At 44.1% G+C, this 20,066-nt stretch overlaps 1 long non-coding RNA gene across 20 annotated transcripts in view; it reads right to left on the bottom strand.

The window, feature by feature from the left end:
* Positions 1-9,663: 9,663 nt before the first annotated feature.
* LOC102419041 overlaps positions 9,664-20,066 on the bottom strand; it is a 30,335-nt gene continuing 19,932 nt past the window's right edge. For 7 of the 20 annotated variants that reach the window (XR_001345457.2, XR_001345449.2, XR_001345455.2 and 4 more), the window contains 2 exons: positions 10,084-11,236; positions 9,664-9,980 (listed from right to left, as the gene is read on the bottom strand). This is a non-coding gene — a long non-coding RNA (uncharacterized LOC102419041). Of the gene's footprint in view, positions 11,237-12,476; positions 12,640-20,066 lie in introns of all 20 variants that reach the window. The other 13 variants (XR_001345452.2, XR_001345454.2, XR_002826338.1 and 10 more) reach the window with 4 other exon arrangements.

Here is a 20,066-nt window from a genome sequence, read left to right as displayed (position 1 = left end):
TATTTTCAGATTTGGGGGAGGGGGGCCTTCTCTTTGGAAGAGAGAGAAACTGCTCTGCCATATAATTATTCATTTACTGTATTTGTAAACAAAATAAGTTGGGGCACATAACAGGCATTAAATATGTATCTGCTGATTAATACATTAAGATTCTCAGCGAGGTAACAGTAATACATGAAGGATAGCAAAGAAATGATCTAGAATCCATTATCTTCCCATTGGTTGAAGGCAGTTAGATAGAGGACAGTAGTTAAGAAGCCAAGTCTGTCACTTTCTCTTTCTGCATCACTGAACAAATGACTTCATCTTTCTGGTCCACAGTTTTTGCTCATCGTAAAAACAAAGATAACGAGCATGTTTATACTCTAAAGTTGCTGTGAGAATTAAATTAGGTAATACAGAGCAGCATTTACTACACTGGCACATGGTAAGTGTGTAATAAATGTAGCTATTATTATTGTGATTTTTTTCTGTTTTTGAGAATACAAGAGTCCATTAAAATGAGAAAGTAAGATATAATAGACTAATTAATTTCTAAAATAATAGAAAATTTAGCCCTTATCTTTGCTTAAGTTAGTCTTTTTTAACCACTTAAGATTAATTTAAATAATGAAATTCAAACTTGATTTCCAGGTAAAGGTGGCAGATTGCACACATGCATCTCTTTCCAGTCCCTTTCAAGGTCACTAAAATGGCAGGAAAGAATCGTTTAAAGAGATACACCCACAGGATTTAGAGAATTAAAAGGAGACAACAATAACAAAATGACTTGTCAGACCATCACCTGTATACCTGGGTTTATAGCAGTTCTGGCATCAGTTACTGAGTAGAAGGGAAGGATGAAGTGTGGAAGGAAAAACACAACTGAGCATCTAAGAGATATGGGACAAAACCAAAAGATCTAACCTATGTGTAACTGGCATTCCAGAAAGAAAAGATAGGAAGAAATAACATAGGATTTTCAAAAATAAAATGATAGATACAAAACAACAGTTCCAAGACACTAGAACAGTGATGGCGAACCTATGACACGCATGTCAGAGGTGACACGCGAACTCATTTTTTTGGTTGATTTTTCTTTGTTAAATGGCATTTAAATATATAAAATAAATATCAAAAATATAAGTCTTTGTTTTACTATGGTTGCAAATATCAAAAAATTTCTATATGTGACACGGCACCAGAGTTAAGTTAGGGTTTTTCAAAATGCTGACACACCGAGCTCAAAAGGTTCACCATCACTGCACTAGAACAACATCAAGCAGAATCAATGCTCCCCTCCCAAAAGGACCCTCACACCATAGGCACATAATGTTCACACTGCTGAAAACCAGAGACAAAGAGAAAATGATGAAGGTAGTGGAAAGAAAACACATTCCATGTAGAGGAATAATAATTAACAATACGAATTACAATAGACTTCTCAGGAGAAACTATGCAAGACAGAAGATAATCAAGTGATATCTCTGTTGCTGAGTAATAACAAAAACTTGTCAAGTCAGAATTCCATACCCAGCAAAAATATCTTTCAAAAAGAAGTAGTAATAAAGACCCAAAAACAAACAAAAAAAAACCAAATCTGAGTGATTCATTGCCAGTAGACCCACACTGTAAGTAATGTTAAAACAAATATCTTCAGGCAGAAGGAATATAACAGCAGACAGAAATCTGAATCTACACAAGGAAATTAAGGGCACTGGACAGGAATAACGAAAAGTAAACAGTGTTTAAAATTCATTTTTTATTATTTTTAATTGGTTTGAAAGATACCTATCTAACACAAAATAGCAGTATTGTATATTTATAGCATATGTAAGAATAAATATCAGCAACAATAGAACAAGAGTGGAAGGGAGAAATAGGGGATATATTACTGTCCTCACTCTAGACACGGAACAGAGTATTATTTAAAAGTAGACTTTAACTAAATAGGATATACTGCATTTTTTCAAAAGAGGTATACATGATAATTCAATAGTGGAAATAACATTAAGTCATTAAATATTTTCAATTCATCAAAAAGGGGGAAAAATAAAGCACAAATGGAACAAATGGAAAACAGCTGTTCAGATGATAGATATTAATTCAACCATATCAATAATCACATTAAATATAAACCACACTAAATCGAACATAGATTGTTAGATTAGATAAAAAGCAAGACCCAACTATAGCCAACCTACAGAAGTACCACTTTAAACGTGTAAACATAGAATGGTTAAAAATAAAAGGATGAAAAAAGATATACCATAAAGACACTATTTAAAAGAAAGCTGAAGTAGCTTTATTAAAATTAAAGTTGACCAGACAATTTTATACCCATGATAAAGGGCTCTTACCTAATGAAAAGGGATTCAATTTCCCAAGAAGACAAAAACATTAATGATTTTTTACCTATAAATTCAACAGCTTAGAGCAAATGGACAAATTCCTTCAAAAGTATATCTTATCAAAATTATACAGGAAGAAATAGCTCAATATGTATTTTCAAAATTGAATTCATAATTAAAACACTCACAACAAAGAAAACCCCAGGTGTAGATGGCTTTACTCATAAATTCGATCCACGCTTTAAGGAAAAAACTAGAATCAGCATAACCCTGATACCAAAACCTGACAAAGACATTTTAAGGAAAGAAAACTACTGACCAATACCCTGTGTGAGTATATATAAAGTCCTCAATGTGATGCTAAAACACTAATTCGCTGTTATATGAAAAGGATAAATGTCATTTATAAATGGAGTTTATGCCAGGATTGCAAGATGGGTTTCACATTATAAAATCAATACTTATAAGTCATCACATTAACAGAATCAAAGGGAAAACAATAGCATCTCAAATGATGCAAAAACACTTTTGACAATATTTCACACCCATTCATGAAAAAAATTCTGAAAATAAGCTAAGGAAAGGAATTTCATCATCCTGGTGATGGGCATGTACAAACACCAACAGGTAATGACATGTGAATGGAGAAAGACCGAATGCTTCTGAGTCCAGGAGAAAGTGCCCCTCTCCCCACCTCTGTCAACAGCGGACTGGGGGTCCTCGCTAGTAACATTGTGAGAAATAAAAAAGTGCACAAGTTACAAATAAAAGAGCAAAGATGACACAATTGTATACATAAAACATCTTAAGAAACATATCCCCCACCACCACCACCACCACCAGATAACTACAGGAACTGGTAAGTGAATTTCGCAATTTAGAGGAATCAAGGTCAATGTATAAATTTTAACCACATTTCTATTTTACCAGCAAATGTTAAGAAAATAAAATTAAAAAGCCATTCACTTATAATCTTGGGAAAAACATAAACTACTCAAAAATAAATTTTAAAAAGGATTTATAAAACTGAAATTCTAAAAGCTCTTACATATTGCAGAAAGATACCAAATAAAAACTTATAACATATAATATGCTTATGGATTGGAAAAAGTAATATTGCTAAAGTATCAAGTCTCCCCCCACTTAATCTATAGATTCACTGTAATCCCAATAAAAATTTCAGGAGGCTTTTAGTAGAAATTAACAAACTGATTACAAAATGTACATGAAAATGCATAAATTGTCAAAATAACCTGAAACTTTTGGAGACTTATACTACCTGTTCTGAAGACTTATTATAAAACCACAATAAGTAAGACACTTATAAAATAGACAAACAAATCAACGAAATAGAATAAAAGTACTGAAATAGATCCACATATGTATGGTCAATTGATTTTGAACAAAGGCATCCATACACACACACACACACACACACACACACACACACTCTAACAAACACACTACGTGGAAAGAAAAGTTTTTGCCACAAATGATGATAGAACAACTGGATATCCATATTTATAAAACAACAATACCTTAACCTCTACCTCACACCGTACACAGAAATTAGATCGAGATAGAAGGACCTTAATGTACAATTGGAAACTATTAATGCTTCAATGTTTTTTGAAAGAAAACAGGAGATTATCTGCATGATCTGAGGGTTGGCAAGGATTTCTCTGATAGGACACAAAAGGCACTAATCATAAAAACACATATATTGGACATAATTAAAGTTAACATTTTCTGCTTATCAATCGACACCATTTAAAAAATGAGAAGACAAGCCACAGACGGGGAGGAATATTTTCAAAGGCTATTTCTGACAAGGAACTTGTTATCTAGAACAGACAAGAACGTCTACCAATCCTATATAATAAAAGGCTAATAGACAAATTGTCCCCTCAACTGGGAGTTTGACCAGGGGGCAGGGCCAGCCGGCCAACCATCCACAGCCCCTCCCCCGGCCGGCCCCGCCCCCAATCAGCCCTGATGGGGCAGGCCAGCCAGACCCCACCTGTGTACGAATTTGTGCACTGGGCCTGGAGTCATTAATAAAAAGACAACCCAATAGCCCGAAACTGGGAACAACTGGAATGACCACCACTGACTTTATTGATGAGCCAACCGTGGTAGATTCATACAAAGAAATGCTGTTTGGTCATTAATAGGAGTCAATTTCTGCATGACTCTCAAAGACATCATCCTGAGCCATAGTAGACAATAGAGGACCTACTGCATGATGCCATATCGAGCAGGAAAATCTAATCTAGAACCACAGACTATGATGAGAGGAATAATGAGAAATAAGGGATTGGACTGATAATAATAATGAGAAATCCGGCCTCCTGGAGGGGGCCGGACTGACCGCAAAGGTGGGTGAGGGCACTTCCTGGGGTGATGAAAATGCTCCATGGTTTGATGGTGGACAGTGACTTGGGTGTATTCATCTGTTAAATCCCACTGAGCTTAAAACACATTTAAAATCTGTGTCTTTGCCCAGCTGCTGCAGTTCAGCAGTTGAGTGTCAAGCCAGGAACCAAGAGGCCACCGGTTCGACTCCCAGTCAGGGCACATGCTTGGTTTCCGGCTCCATCCCCAGTGTGGGGCGTGCAGGAGGCAGCGGATCAATGATTCTCAGTCATCATTGATGTTTCTCTCTCTCCCTCTCCCTTACTCTCTGAAATCAATAAAAATACATTTTAAAAAGTAAAATAAAATCTGTGCCTTTCATTATAGGTAAGTTATACCTTGCTTTTTAAAAAAGAGTAACTTTAAAAAAATACCTTAATGATAAGTGAAAAGAGCAAGTCACAATATGATTCCAATTCACGAAACCCTCAACAACAGGCAAATCACCTACTCCTCACTGTGAAATGATTCTCTAAAGCATCAGGCACGAGAGCTCCAAGTGACTGCCTCTGGGAAGACCAGTTTTTCTCACACAATTAGGGACTATTTGACACTTTCAAATCCGGGCACAGCTAACTTCCGTAAACATATAGAGACCACAGAAAGATCACACCCGCTTGCAGGTCGGTGGTGCTAGCTTCTACGCAGAATTGTTGACGTTCATTTCAAATAGGAAATTCGTTCTGATGGGTGAACCCGGCAGAAACGTCACCCGCTCAGTCCAGGGGGCTGAGTCCATTGGCCGTTGGATGTATAATGCGGGCACCCTGTTCCTAGTGAAGCATGACAGACAGTGGGGGGACCGGCATCCGGTGTGACAAGGCGCTGCGAACGTGTGCGTTCAATTAGAGGCAGAGCGGACGGTGACAGGGAGCCAATCTGTGCTCCCTCATTACAAAGTCTCCCTCTCGCCCAACTGACACAAATGTTAAGGCAGATTAAACACTGCCTAATTAACCAGCGTCCACGGGAGGCGAGGACCAGCGGCGAGGTACCCTTCAGGCAAATAAACGAAACCCCAGGACTTGCCAGCCCTCGGGCCGGCCCAGATCCGCCATGTCGGCCAACTGCTAGGCCGTTAGGCCATTTTGCTTTCACATGTCTCTCCTTTCAGGGAACGGCTTGTAATATTTACAGAAAAAGGCAAGGCGGGTAAACAGCTTCACACAATGAGGTGTGAGAGTTGATAGGGTCCTTATTCAAGCTCTGAACTCCCCTGATGAGCTGCCAAAAGTTGTTATGAATGGCCCAGCTGACAGGGTGATGACTGATAAAGGAAAAACAAACAGCCCGGGTAATTCATGAGAACACACAGCGCCAAGGCAACCCCGAGTGGCGAGTGACAGTCCAGATAATGGAATTTGGGGAGCTTTTCTTAAGGGGCCTTCCCTATACAGTTATTCTGTGAATAGATTCTCCCCGAACGTAGCTGGATCTTCGACTTTTTCCTGCCGAAGAATACGTATTGTGATCGCTGGCGGCGAGGCGCTGGCCTGGGGCTTTTATACAATGGTCAGTTTTTCAGACCATTTCCTCTTGCCGGGGCAGGATGGATTTCACTAGTAGGTGAGGCCTGTGCCTGCCACTTAAAGAAATAAAATATCCTATTTCCATGTCTGGCACTAGAAACATTTCAAAGCATTCTTCCCTCATCTCTTTCATTCATCTGCTGCAAACCTTTGATTGGAAAATAAATATTGGTTTATGCACTCCACTGCTAATATGCTGAAGGGGAACGATTTAAATGGGCTTGAAGTCAATTTCCAATTCTGAAAACCCATTTTGGGTTCATTTTCTTAAATCAGGCGTGACCAAGCAAGAAAGTACCAATTTGTCAATGCTTTGCCTTTGTACCCAATGGTTTTTCATGAAGTTCGTTGTGCTTTCTGTAACAATGGCCTCTCTCTCAATTAATGGTTTAGGAAGCAGGCCTAGAAAGGCATATACATATATACAGCATGTGCATGTGCACACAGAAGTACTATCAGATCATGTGCCCAGAGCAGGAAAGAAGGGAACACAGGGGGAATGCCCAGGAGCTGTGTGTTTTAGATCCCGGCTCCCCTGGGGTCTGAGGAAAGGCAGCTGGTTAGGAATGCAGATCCCAGTCCTGCTGTCCCAGCCCCCAACCGAATGGGAATTTGCATTCTAACAAGGTCCCTGGGTGACTCATCTGCACACCAAGGTTTTGAGAAGCTCTGTCATTTAGAGGAAGGAGTTTTCCTTCACAGTTTAAGATCCGTGTCCTATAAAGCAGTTGAAAACTCTATCATAAACTATTTACAGCTACCTCGGAGAATTTTAATGTCTTCATTCAAATTTCTGATTCTCTCCTCCTGAAGAAGTCAAGCGTGTCCCGGAGCTCACCATGCCTCCCGGAATCGCTTTCCTTTTACCCCAACATTCCCAGACTCACCCAGCACATTGTGGAGGGGTAGGCACGGGACAGAGAATACATGTTTAAATGTTCAGTCACTGAAGTAAACCATATGACCTCTATAACAGTAACAGTATTTTTAAAAATCACCGTTTGACTGTGCTATCAAGTGTTCCGCTGCTACAGCACAGGGTAGAGTACCTCACAGGAGGGGTGAGAGAAGCATTGGGAAGGCCTAGACCCCAGAGGTGGCCTTCACCCCGCCCCCACCCCGCCCCAAATCAGCAAAACTCCTCCGCAGGATGCGCCTTCCTTTAGGTTTTGTGGTTGTTAATATCGAGAGTCTTCTTTAGACTTGCAGGGGCCTCCCCAGCACATTGTCCAGCTGCTACAACAGCTCAGCATGTCAGCCAACTCCAAGGAAACCTAACATGTGTTGAGAGCAGGTAGTGTTGCTCCGATTCTCGGTGCTGTCACATTTGTAGCGCGCAGCCAGGGAATGAAACCACTTCTGACATGACACCAGCCTCTGACACGTGGCCAACGTAAAACGACAGAACACCCTGAAAACGATAATACTTAACTGTGATAACCCACAGACCCAAACAACCGGCACAGAAGAACAATTTCACATGTTAAAAGCGGAATGATAACAACCCCTTAATCACGTTATGAAAATGCATCCTTCTCAGAACACTACAAAGATAGCTACGAACACATGTTGAAGACCTGCTGTGTACAGATTTATTCTAAAGACTTTATTCCATTTGCCGTTGGTTGTATAACACAGGCACCTTGTTCCTGGTCAAGCATGAAAGACAGCGACGATCTCACATCTTCCTCACAATAGCCCTCTCAGGCAGGTACTATTAACACCCCCATTTTATAGATCAGAACACCAAGGGCCAGAGAGGTGGAGTAACCTGCTTGAGGTCGCACAGCGGGTAAGTAGCAGAAGCTCCATTAACGATGTCGATACATACACCTCCTGTGAAAGGAATCTAGAGTTTCAATGCGCCTTTTAAAATTCACTCCATTGCCCTGACCGGTTTGGCTCAGTGGATAGAGCGTCGGTCTGCGGACTGAAAGGTCTCAGGTTCGATTGCGGTCAAGGGCATGTACCTGGGTTGCAGGCACATCCCCGGTAGGGGGTGTGCAGGAGGCAGCTGATCGATGTTTCTCTCTCATCGATGTTTCTCTCTCATCGATGTTTCTCTCTCATCGATGTTTCTAGCTCTCTATCCCTCTCCCTTCCTCTCTGTAAAAAAATCAATAAAATATTTTTTTTTAAAAATAAAAAATAATAAAATTCACTCCCTAAACTACATACCTGTGACACGCACAGCCGGGCAGGAGACACAGAGCATGTGAAGGGTGTGCGAGGCTCGCTGCGTGAAGGTCATCAGCAAACGACTCGGCTTCTGGAAACCTGTCGGTCTGACATGGAGATGAGGACGGCATCTTCAATCCCAAAACTGTGAAGCCTCAACAGTTATGAGCCGAATCGTGTCCCCCCCGCCAAGTGTGTGTGCTGAAGCCTCACCCCCCGTACTTTATAGATTATGACTGTGTGTGGCGGCTGGGGTTCTAAAGTCACATCATGGTGATGGTCGCCTTTCGGTTGCTACCAAATAGGCGCATGGATGGCTCTGCGATCTCTAGGTGCTGTGTAAGCCCGGAAAAGCACAGTATCGTGGAGGAGGCTGGGTCGGGGGCCGGGGGGGAAGGAGGGACTTGTTGCCCACGAGCTGTTCTCTGCAATGTGACAGGGGACAGGCTGGCCCCATCGCGCCCAGCTCGGAGTCAACCCCGAGGACCAGCACTCACAGGCTGGTGAGTGGGTGTGGTGCGGATGCAGCAGCCAGTGAACGCCCGCCCCCCCCCCAAACCCCTGGGGTGGGGGGAGGGGGGACTGGAGAAAGCCTTTCCTCATGATTGACAATTAGCATTCGCATCCAAAGCGCCAGCCCAGTTGTCTAAAGAAAGGTGCTAAGAAGTTAGGAATCTGGGTCAAAGCCCCAAATGGGCCAATTAGCTTCACGCAGAGAAACCCGCAGCTCAGCTCCAACCACAGTCCACCCCGTGGGTTAGGAAGGGGAGCGAGACAGAAAGCAGAGTGACAGAGAGACCGACTCAGCCCGGCTCTGCACACTCCAAGCTCAGGTGCCCCGAGAGGGCCCCCTCCCGTCCCCCCCCCCACAATCATCGGACTCCGTGTTAGCCCTGTGCAGAGAAAGCACAACAATGGTCTCGGTTAGTCATTTCCTCCCAAACACGTGGGGCCTAGCAGCGTTCCTTACGCACTGGGCCGAGCAGTGAATACTTGTTGACTGATTGCATTTTAACACAAAAATCAGCCTATTACTGTTCATTTAATCTAACAGATGACGCTATGTCTGTTAAATCGGTCGGAGTAGGGTTGGCTCAGTGGTAGTAACGTATTGCACTGTGCTAAAAATTCTGCCCAAAGTGTGCAAATTTAAAAAAAATCAATTATTATATTACTTTAAGTTTTCATTCAACATATGCAGTAGAACAAAATAATGAGTAATTGCTTTATTTTCAATACAGAAAGCTATCTGGAAGACCTTCAAGAACTCTTCGAGCTCCGAGAAAGTCTACCAGGCAAAGGAAAAAAAGAAAAAATTCAACAGGCTAGCCACCGTGAGGGCTCCCCAGGTCGGCGTGTCCAGCCAGCTTCTAGTTCTCCCAGCCTCACTCAGGCCTCCCAGCTCTGCACAGGGCGGGTTTGTCACTGACCAGTTGCGCCTGCTTTGTGAGCAGCCTCCTCAGGCAGCTCGGCCTGCCCCAGCAGAACCGGTGTGCGGCGGGAGACACTCCAAGGGGCTGCTTTTGTCCTGAGAAATGCAGAGGTGAGCTTTTATTCACGGCAAGGCTTCTCCTCCCTGATTCAGCATCCCTTGCACTCCTGATCTGGGAACCTTCCCAACTGAAAATTACCTTTAGTTATGCTTTAAAAGACGTTGCTGCTAGGAGAACGCCAGCTCTCATGCAAATATCAGGGTTTCCAGCGCCTTATCTGAAGGCACCCTTCAAATTCCTCTGCACTTCCGGCTCCGGCATGGCTCTAACAAGCAGAAAGCACAGACAGGGAGAGTGAATTCCTGCAGCCTGAGCGGTAACCCCCTCTCGTCTCCTCCCCTCTGCGCCCTTGAAATGCTGTTTGAAGTCACCTCCCTAGGAGGTGAGGGCTGACTTTGGCGGCTGCGAGCAGTAATGTTCAGCTACTTAACACTGGGCCACATGTGGCAGCTACACAAACATCACCAGGATGTGAAATCTACTACTTGCTTCAATGGCACTTCCCTCGCCCTCAAATCTTTCAAACCCCAGGAACAGGGTAGATGAACTTGGGGGGCGGGTGGGGAGAAATGTCTTGTGATTTTAGTCCAAAATGTGTACGGGGCAGTAAATCCTGGGACCGCGCCCTGATGTTTATTCCACCCTGGCCCACGAGTCTGCAATCTCGGGCTGCCAGAGAGCTGCGTTGAACTCAAAGCCGGGTGGCACAGGGGATTGGGGAAGCTGGCCTCTAAAATATTAGGTGTTTCACATTCACCGTAAGTCAGAGGAAATATATGTCCGAGGAGGCCCCCACGGTGTCTTTCTCGGGCCAGGCGCTGTGCTTATTTAAGTTACTCCAGAGGATGGCTTCCTCCATGCGTGGACGAAGGGCCGTGTGCATTTGCCAAAGCAGACCCGGGCCAGCTCTCCTGCTCCTCTCTGCCTGTGAGCTGCAGATGCGAGTCCGACTGCTCCACGCGAGGGATCCACTGCAAGATGATCGGTGGCTGCCCGCGCCGGGCTCCCGCTCTCTCCTCAGGGCCACCAGTGTCGGGCCGGACAGGTGGCCTCTGTGATCGTGTCTTCCTCTGAGAGGTCAGGGCTCCAGCCAGTGATTCTGCGAGGCTGGGTGGAGAGGGAGGAGGCACCACAGGAACCCGAAGAGCATGACTTCACCGCAGAAGCTCCGGCGTCAGGCAGACCGGGTACAGGTCCTCGTTCTCTCATCCCTGAATCCCATGGACCCGTCTTCTCCGAGCCTCCGTTTCCTCGCATGTAAAAATGGGCATCACAGGGACTCCCCGTCCTTCTGGGAATGAAGTGAGATGGTGCAAGTTAACACAGGAAGCGTGGTGCCTGGCACCTCGAGAATGTTCCATCAAAGGGAGCTCCCCGGATTAACATTATTAACTTTCAACCCCAGAGCGCTGATCTGCACGCTTGGCTCCCAAAGGGACAGGGCTGACGTCAGCACAGCTGGAACACAGATGTGGGGGGACCAAGGAGCAGCCGGGATCGGCCTCTGCACACGGATCCCAACCTCAGTCCTCCATAAAGAGGAGGAATCCGGCCCATTTCAAGGCCACACAGGTGCTCTGACAGCGGCTTCCTCCGGGCAGCACGTGTACAGGAAAGCGCCCCACTCCCTCCAGTCTAGGAGCCCCGAGCCCAGCTTTGGTTCGTCTGGTTCATGCTGCAGGTATCTATGAAGCAGGTGCCAGGCTTGGAGTGAAGAGTGGTGGGGAAGGGAGCCTGCAGCCTAGAGAGCAGGCGAGGTGAGAACGACAGAGGAACTGGAGAACCAGGAGGGCCCCTCTCAGGAGGGGCGAGTTAGGCTGAAGCCTGGAGGAAGAGACCAAGTAACGGCAAAACCCACCAGGAAGAGACAGTAAAACAAAACCTTTACTCCACGAAAAAACAAAGCATCACAATCTACAAACAAATTATTGAAAATCCGAGAGGACTTCTGAAAGCCACAGTTCTCAGAAACCGACAGGTGAAGTACGGCCCTACTGTATATGAAAATAAGGTATTGAGTATTGGGAAACACAATTAGCAAGCAATTTTCCGAAGGAGGAAATACATTTTCTTTTTAAGCATACAGGGAATGTTTACAAAAGTTAACGGTGACTACAAAGGAAATCTCAATAGATTGCTCAAGGTGGCTCCATTCTTTAGCTATGTATAAAACAAACAAACACACAAACACCAATAAATAAGAAACGCAACTGAGTCAAATGTTCATCTGAAAAAGCAAATGCGTGAAAACTTAAAATTTCTTTAGAAGAAAAAGAAAGAGGACTTAACAGATAGCAAAACATACTATAAAAACCTCCGCAGTCACAGTTCTACAGATGACCGTCCCCCCACAGAGGAAACACCCCACCACTGTGCAGAGTTACAACCTGCCGGGGCTGGACCTGGGCTAGGGGTCTAGAGAGGGCAGCAGAAATTGGGAAATGTTTACCTTTCGCCTTTGCATTCATGTTTCATCGCTGCCATAATAAATGGCCACAAACGTGACAATTTCAACAACAAACAATGATTACCTTCCAGTCCTCTCGGTCAGAAGTCCACATTGGGTCTCACTGGGCAACAGTCAGGGTGTCCGCAGAGCTCTGATCCCTCCGGGCCGCAGGGGAGAATCTGTCTCTCGCCTTGTCCGGTGACCAGTGGTGGCCGCAACCCTCGGCGCAGGCCTCCGTTCCCTGGCTGCAAGGCCAGCGAGAGCAGGCTCAGTGGGCTCTCCCGTGGCCTCGCTCTGGCTCTCCTGCCCCCTCTTGCACATCTGTGATTGCACTGGGCCTACCTGGCTCATCCGGGTTCATCTCCCTATTTTAAGGTCAACTGATTGGTGACTTTAATCCCACCTGCACCCCGAATTTCCTTCTCCGAGGAATGGAGGTTATTCACAGGAATTAAGACATGGTCATCCCTGCTTACTGCAACTTTCTATGCTTCTAAACTATTGCTGTTTGTTAATATAAATTTCTCACGCTTTATAATTTGAGATTAAGAGTATTTTGTAGGTTCTTTTTAATTTTAAAGATTTAAATTTGCATTTATGCTATAAGGCAAACAAGTGTGACACTGTAGGATTAGACAAATGGAATATTCTAAAGACATGGCATGTATGGGGAGGGTATCACATGTGACAAAGATTATGTTTCAAACCATGGAGACAAAAAATGGACAATCTGCAAAATGAATCTGTGGGCATTACTGGAAAATAAAAGGGTTGACCTTTTCTTCACACCACACATACATGTAGAGTGCTTTGGATATTGCCCGGCACAAAGGAGTCACTCTATAAATGTTAGTTCCATATATTATTATGACATGTGCACAAAAATGCACACATACATGCTGAAAACACACACACATAGGCACACTCAGAAGTTCATTGTAACATTTCTTCACCACAGCAAAAAATTAGAGATGACTTTAAATGACATCAGTAAGCAACAGAGAAATTAATTTTTATCTCCAAAATTTGGAATGACAATTAGCTATTAAAAAGAATGAGGAAGGCCCTAACCGGTTTGGCTCAGTGGATAGAGCACCGGCCTGCGGACTGAAGGGTCCCAGGTTCGATTCCAGTCAAGGGCATGTGCCTTGGTTGCAGGCACAGCCCCAGTGGGAGGCGTGCAGGAGGCAGCTGATTGATGTTTCTCTCTCATCGATGTTTCTAACTCTCTATCCCTGTCCCTTCCTCTCTGTAAAAAATCAATAAAATATATTTTTTTTAAAAAAAAGAATGAGAAAGATCTGGGCACCAATATAGGAAGATATCTATGATAAATTAGGTAGGGGGGAAAGCAAGTCACGCGCTTCTAGGGAATGATCCAAAGCATGATCTTTCAATATGCTATATGCATTTAATGTCTGCACATATGTAGCTGTATGATACGCACAAAAATGTTACAAACGTTTGGTCTCATCAAATTGTTAGTAAAGGAAAGTGGGATGGAGCAGCAGGGTAAAAGGGAGAGTTTATCAAATAAACATCTACAGTTTTCTTTTCTCTATTCATGTACGCGTGTATTGTTCAAAAAAATGACAAAACAGAAAGGAAATCTTGATCAGTTAGAATAAATTCCCACAAAACTGACACAGAAACAATGGTGAGCAAAAGAGAATTATGAAGTCAATTTGTTCTGCAAGTGTTTTCTTCCAAGGAAAGAGAGAACGATTGGTAAAGGAATTAGCCTAAGTTATGCTTTGAAGAATGTCTGTTTAGCTATGGTTTTCCAAATACTTTGAGTGCGGGCTAAGAATGTCAAAGTCATCCATCTTCCCAGGACAAAGATGACAATACATAGCCTCCATTAACTGTTCCCATTGTTCATACTATTTCGTAAGTTTTACATCCCCAAGAGAAAGAACGTTTTAAAAATTCAAATCATGGCCCTTCCATATTACTTAGATGACATAAACAAATTAAAATAAGGCCAACCTAAGCCAGTTGTGTTGATCAACCTGATCCCCTCTGAACACGAGAAATGAAGTCAAATACCCTTTCATACTGTTTATTAGTGGGGTAATATAATACATTTTGACAAGCTGAACAGTTGTAACAGGCGGCTGTTAGAGCCTCGGCAGGGCTGTTTAGAATGAAAACAGGAGTGAGAGACAGCTCTATAACTGGGTTTTAAGAACAGCTCAGCCATCAACTACCAGTATATCCTAACCAAGTGCTTTTATCCAGTTAATTTACGGAGGGAATCCCTTAGGGTCTCCAGCCGTCTACCCCTGCAGCTCGTTAGAGCCCCATATCCAACGCTCCTCATTGTAACGCTGAACGCATTTATGCTTAAGCTGTAATTAAACTTAAAACAAACAAGAACTTTCTTCCCTGACAGTGCCGCTATTTTTAAATTGACAAAGGCATGAACTTATAGAGGATTATTTGGAAAGCACTATACATTTCAGCCACTTAAGGCAAGACATTTGCCCAACTGTTCATCCTGCATGCAATTAGAAATCTAAATACTTGGGTAACGGGCTTCTACTGGGAATTAAACTTGCAGATCTCTTACCAACGAGTAATGTGGTGAGACTCGCTGTCCAATGAGGTGTCTTATTGAAATATCCCAGGCCGTTTCACTTGTCACAGCTGTCGTTTCAGCCGCTTGCACTCACAGTGTATAGCTTTCATTACGAAAATAGAAATTTGTGTCCTAAGTGCTGTTACATTACTAATGCTAAATATTTAATTCCCCGGGGTTCCAATTATGGTTGAGCACTGGCAACACTGATTCTACTTTTTAATAACAACTGTAAAAGCAATCTGAGCGATTTTCAATTAACTAAATACATAGCGAACGAGTAACCTCTTGTCATTTTGCCCTCCAGGACCCGAGCTAATTGGTGTGGAATAAAATGTTTTGAAAATTAACTGATATTCCGGTCTGCGTGCTGTTACACCGTGAAGTTACCGTCTGCGAAATGAAGTTTGTCCTCTAACAGTTCTCCTCAATGTAGTTTGCAGATGTGGGAAAGTACCTGTGTCGTATGTACTTTACGGTGCTTCTAATGAGCGCCGAGTTGAAAGTTGAGAGCAGTTTCTCTAAACACCAGTCAGCATCAATAATCCCCTCCATTGTTCACAGATAAATGCCACAGATTTCAACAGGAAAGTTTCGCAGGTTTCATTCATGACGTGCGTGCACAATGTTAGCTTAAACACTTTAAGTCTGCCGCAAGAATTCCTACCGTTGATTATATTCAGGTAAAAAGTTCACAATTAAATTTTTAGATTTCTTTCGCAACAGAAAGTGACAAACCAAACATCTGGGAAAGTCCTTCCTTTGGAAGCACTTCGCTGCAGGTTCTCCCTCGACCACAGAACCATGTCATAAATAAGCTCTAAACTGGCTTCCCCCTTGAAAAGGAGGGTGAGGATGAATCCTAAGAGCAGATGCCACTTTACCCACATTTTAAAATGAATCTTTTCCTGAAGTGCAATGAAATCTGATGAAAGACACCATCTCCTTGTAGAAAAAAAAGCGTCTCTGACAGGTGTTCTACAGCTCCGAGCCTCCATTGGCCATAATCTGAAAGCCACGCTCAGAAACGGAATGCCTTTCGGGCAGCTGTCTTCCTAACCAAGATGATCCCCTAAACAGGTTTCACTGCCTCAGGAATCTCGGCAAAAGCAGTACGGCTCAGGGAATAAGGCACAGGAAGTGAAACCAGTCACTCTGGGAGAGAGGGCAGAAATAACAGGAAAATGTATCTCCACACCAATTTTCAGGACTTAAACCTTTAGTGTTTCTAAGGTTTTTAGTAACATCTTTGAGAAATGTCTCCTAATTAGAGGATTAACTTGATCGTGCGAGTCTGTTAATATGAGCAAGTCAGCCTGAACTTCTGACTTTGAAAACCAAACTGAATAACGAGAACATTTTAGAATTTTGGGTTGGGTTGACTTCTCAAGAAGCAAATACACACACACAAATCAAAATATTCATCTATAAGTTTATTTAAATCTTGCTCTATATGGAATGTAATATCTTAATAGGCTTTCAAAATCAGTGGCTTAATATGACCTTATCAATAAAAATATTAATACAAAAAGCCATAAAGTGGTTATAAGAAATATTAAATCCAGTTTGCAAATTATTTTTGCCACAGACTATTTTTTTCCAGCCCAAAGGACAGTTATATTCTAAAATCTAAAAGTAAAAGTAAAGGAAACCTATGCTTTGGATATATGTGGTACAGATATTGTTTGTATTCAGAAATGAATCATAATTTATTCCAAAACAATAGGTTTACCATTGTGAGTATGCGAAACACAAAGTTTATTCTTGCATTCTTATTTATTAACTAGAGGCCCGGTGCACAGATTCGTGCACCAGTGGGTCCCTCAGCCTGGCCTGTGCCCTCTCGCAATCCGGGACCCCTCAGCTGGGCCGAACTAGCAGTCCGACATCCCCCGAGGGATGTAGCAGTGCACGAAGTGGCAGGCGGCCAGGGAGGAGGAGGGGCCCGAGCTGCCGCTCATCTCATCCCTACCCACTGTGCCTGCCTCCGCTGCTGCTCGGTAGCACTGCCATGGTAGTGGGAGAGGCTCCCACCGCTGCAGCTGCGCTCGCCAGGCATGAGCCTGGCTTCTGGCTGAGCAGTGCTCTCGCTGTGGGAGCACACTGGCTACCAGAGGGCAGCTCCTGCATTGAGCATCTGCCTCCTGGTGGTCAATGCACATCATAGCAACTGGTCGACCTGATGACCAGTCTTAACGGTCGCTTAGGCTTTTATATAGATAGATTATTGTATTATTTTCCATGTGAACAATTGGAGGCCTACTTTTGCCCCAGCCTGTATTCTAATAAGCTCTATTACCTGGTCTCCAAGTCCACAGAAGCAAAAAGAAGCAATCTGAAGGGCAGAGGGAGGACTACAGCTGGAGCCAGTGAGAATGTAAATGACAGCAACTGAAGAAACAGAACTGTTTTAAGAAATGCCAATGAAAATTAAAAAACTAAAACAAAACACCTAAGTCTATAATGAGAGCTGAGTTATAGAGTCAATTCTTACTGGTGACTGTGAGTTATTATCAAAATTCAATGAGATGGCCTACTATTTTCAAGATAAAAGGGAAAGTTATGATACCGTTTAAATAGGTTTCCATCACAAATAGTCAATGTTATTCTTAAAAACTTGGCTATCCTGAATAACCCACTCCCTGAGGGTTCCAGATTATTGTGGTTTTACTGTAGTTAGATAGTTTTATGGTTAATGTACTGTGGTATACATAAATATAGCTTAGCCTAAGCGTCTCCACTGAAAATATGTGTCATAAAATGACAAGTAAATTAGGTCAATGACCAAACCCATAGTAAATAATCCAAGTATAAAAGAACATGACATTAGAATAAACTAAAACTAGTCCTCTTCAAAATTATGATACATTTACTCAAAATGCACCTTCAAAATAAAAAGCTAAGTGCCCAAAGGTAAATGGTGAGTAAAGCAGTTTAAAACTGATAACTTAAACTCTTTTGATAAAATCTAAATAATTATAGGAAAGCAAACCTAGCTCATGCATCTGTGTGATGATCAAGTCATATTCTAGCCCATTCTTATTTGATCTCATATCATAAACACATAGTAGGCGCTCAACCAATTGCTGTTGACTTAGAATATAACTTCTAAGTGGTTTGGAAGTTATAGAAATAGAGGATGCGAGATACCAGGAAGAACACCCACTTTTCCGGGTGTGTGTGGGGTGTGTGGGGGTGCTGGCTAGACAGGTAAGACATAAGGAAGGGGAAAGAGGAGAGTTTGAGATTTTAAAGGGCAGCACTCCACTGATGGCTACAAAGCACACGTCAACTTTGTCTGCGTCTGGAGCAAAGCTGCTGGGTGGCCCGGTCCAGTTCTGGTCGCTCCCAGAGTCGGAGACGGTGCTGATCTGAAGACACTCAGCACAGCACCAGGAGATGACAAGGACACGGTCAGAGTCCCGCCTCACACGTCCCCTGGCCCCAGCCTCACTCCTAGGTGAGGCTGACAAAAGATGCCCCGATTTGTGGCTTTGGAGAGACAGGGTGGCAGGGTGAGCTCCGGGGAGCCCTTGGGCAGAGGGAGCTGACAAAGTCTTTACGCGTTAGCAAGCCTGCTTCGCCCTCCCTGTGCCGACTGGGTCAGGGTTTTAGTCACCCTGCTGCTTTAGGTTTTCGTTTACATGGCTATTCGGTTTGGGCATTTCAGAGGCGAGTGTGGCTATCATAACTATCGGCCTAACGCATGCATTGCTATACTTTCTATCATTCTATTAACTCAGAGATATTAGTAACCTTTGCTGGTCCCCGCCCCCCAGGCTGTGATCGCTCACTGTTTATGCTATTTTAGAGGGAAAAACCCAGGGATTTAGAAACTCTAAAGGTAAACTTAGCAAGGCCTCTGAGAGGCTATTTAGAGACGGGGCAGAAGGGAGACATTCTCTCTCCTGTGAGCAGGGTTTGGCAAACGACGGCCTGTGGGCTAAATCCAGCCTGCGGCCTGTGTTCGTAAATGTTTTCATAACACTTTTCTAAGGATGTCACTGGGACGCGGCCACACCCACTTGTCTATGGCGGCTCCTGAGTCGCGGTGACATTGTCTGGCCCACAAAGCCGAAAATACTCACTCCACGGCCCTTTAAAGAAGTTCGCCAAGCCCTGCTTTTGTGGGTCTCTCTCTGAGCAGGATGGGGACCCCGGGAATCTGCCTCTAACCTGGGGAGCCACTTCCCCTTACCCCTAGCCTCTCCCCCAATCCTGTGATGCCCAGATGCGGTTTCAGTGTCACTTGGTAACGACTCTACCTCCAGGCGGAAACACACCCTCCTCCTTCCAGGTGTGAGATGCCCAGGGAAGACGCAGGGCCCTGGGTGGTCAGGGGTGTGACCGAGTGTAGGTTCCATCCCTGGCTCCGCGCTCACGCAACACTGGCTGAGCGTCTGGGCCTGCCACCTGTGTCTTTAAGGACAGGAAAGCCTCAAGGAAGGCGATGCTAAAGGAACTGGGCAGTTTTGCCAGGAGAGGGTGAGAGGAGGGAAGGCCTTCCAAACAGGAGAGGCAGGAGACGCACGCGGGTGTGGAGGCGGCAGCGTGTGCCGGGGTCTCTAGTTAAACCAGCTGCCCAGAGAGAAGGGCCCAGGGCGGCTGGGGCGGTAGGAATGGAGCTGGAGGGTCCTCCAATCAGGTGGTGAGTGGCCCCGGGAATGGTGCCGCAAAGCTGGGAAGTGTCAGGCAGAAGGGTGTCACTAAAGGGTTTAAACAGGCTGTGATTTGATCAGATCTCTATTTTAGGAAGATGGTTCTGACCGCAGGGGCCAGGGAGATGGGGCAGAGAGGTCTTTGCAATCCCACCTGCTGCTCTGCCTGCCCACCACGTCGGCTCTGAACACCCCTAGTCATCCTTCCCCATGCACTCCAGGCAGTTGGAGCTTCTCTCTTGGGGGAACTCACCTGCGGTCTCATAAAGAAAATTACAATACTATGCCACTGTAAAAAAGAAGAAACTTTTACCATTTGCAACAGCATGGATGGAACTGGAGAGCATTGTGCTAAGTGAAAAAAGCCAGTCGGAGAAAGATAAATATCACATGATCTCACTCATATGTGGGATATAATGAGCAACATAATTTG

The sequence above is a fragment of the Myotis lucifugus genome, unplaced genomic scaffold (genome assembly GCF_000147115.1).
Source record: "Myotis lucifugus unplaced genomic scaffold, Myoluc2.0 scaffold_459, whole genome shotgun sequence".
NCBI lineage: Eukaryota > Metazoa > Chordata > Mammalia > Chiroptera > Vespertilionidae > Myotis > Myotis lucifugus.
This window is presented reverse-complemented; position numbering and strand designations above follow the sequence as displayed.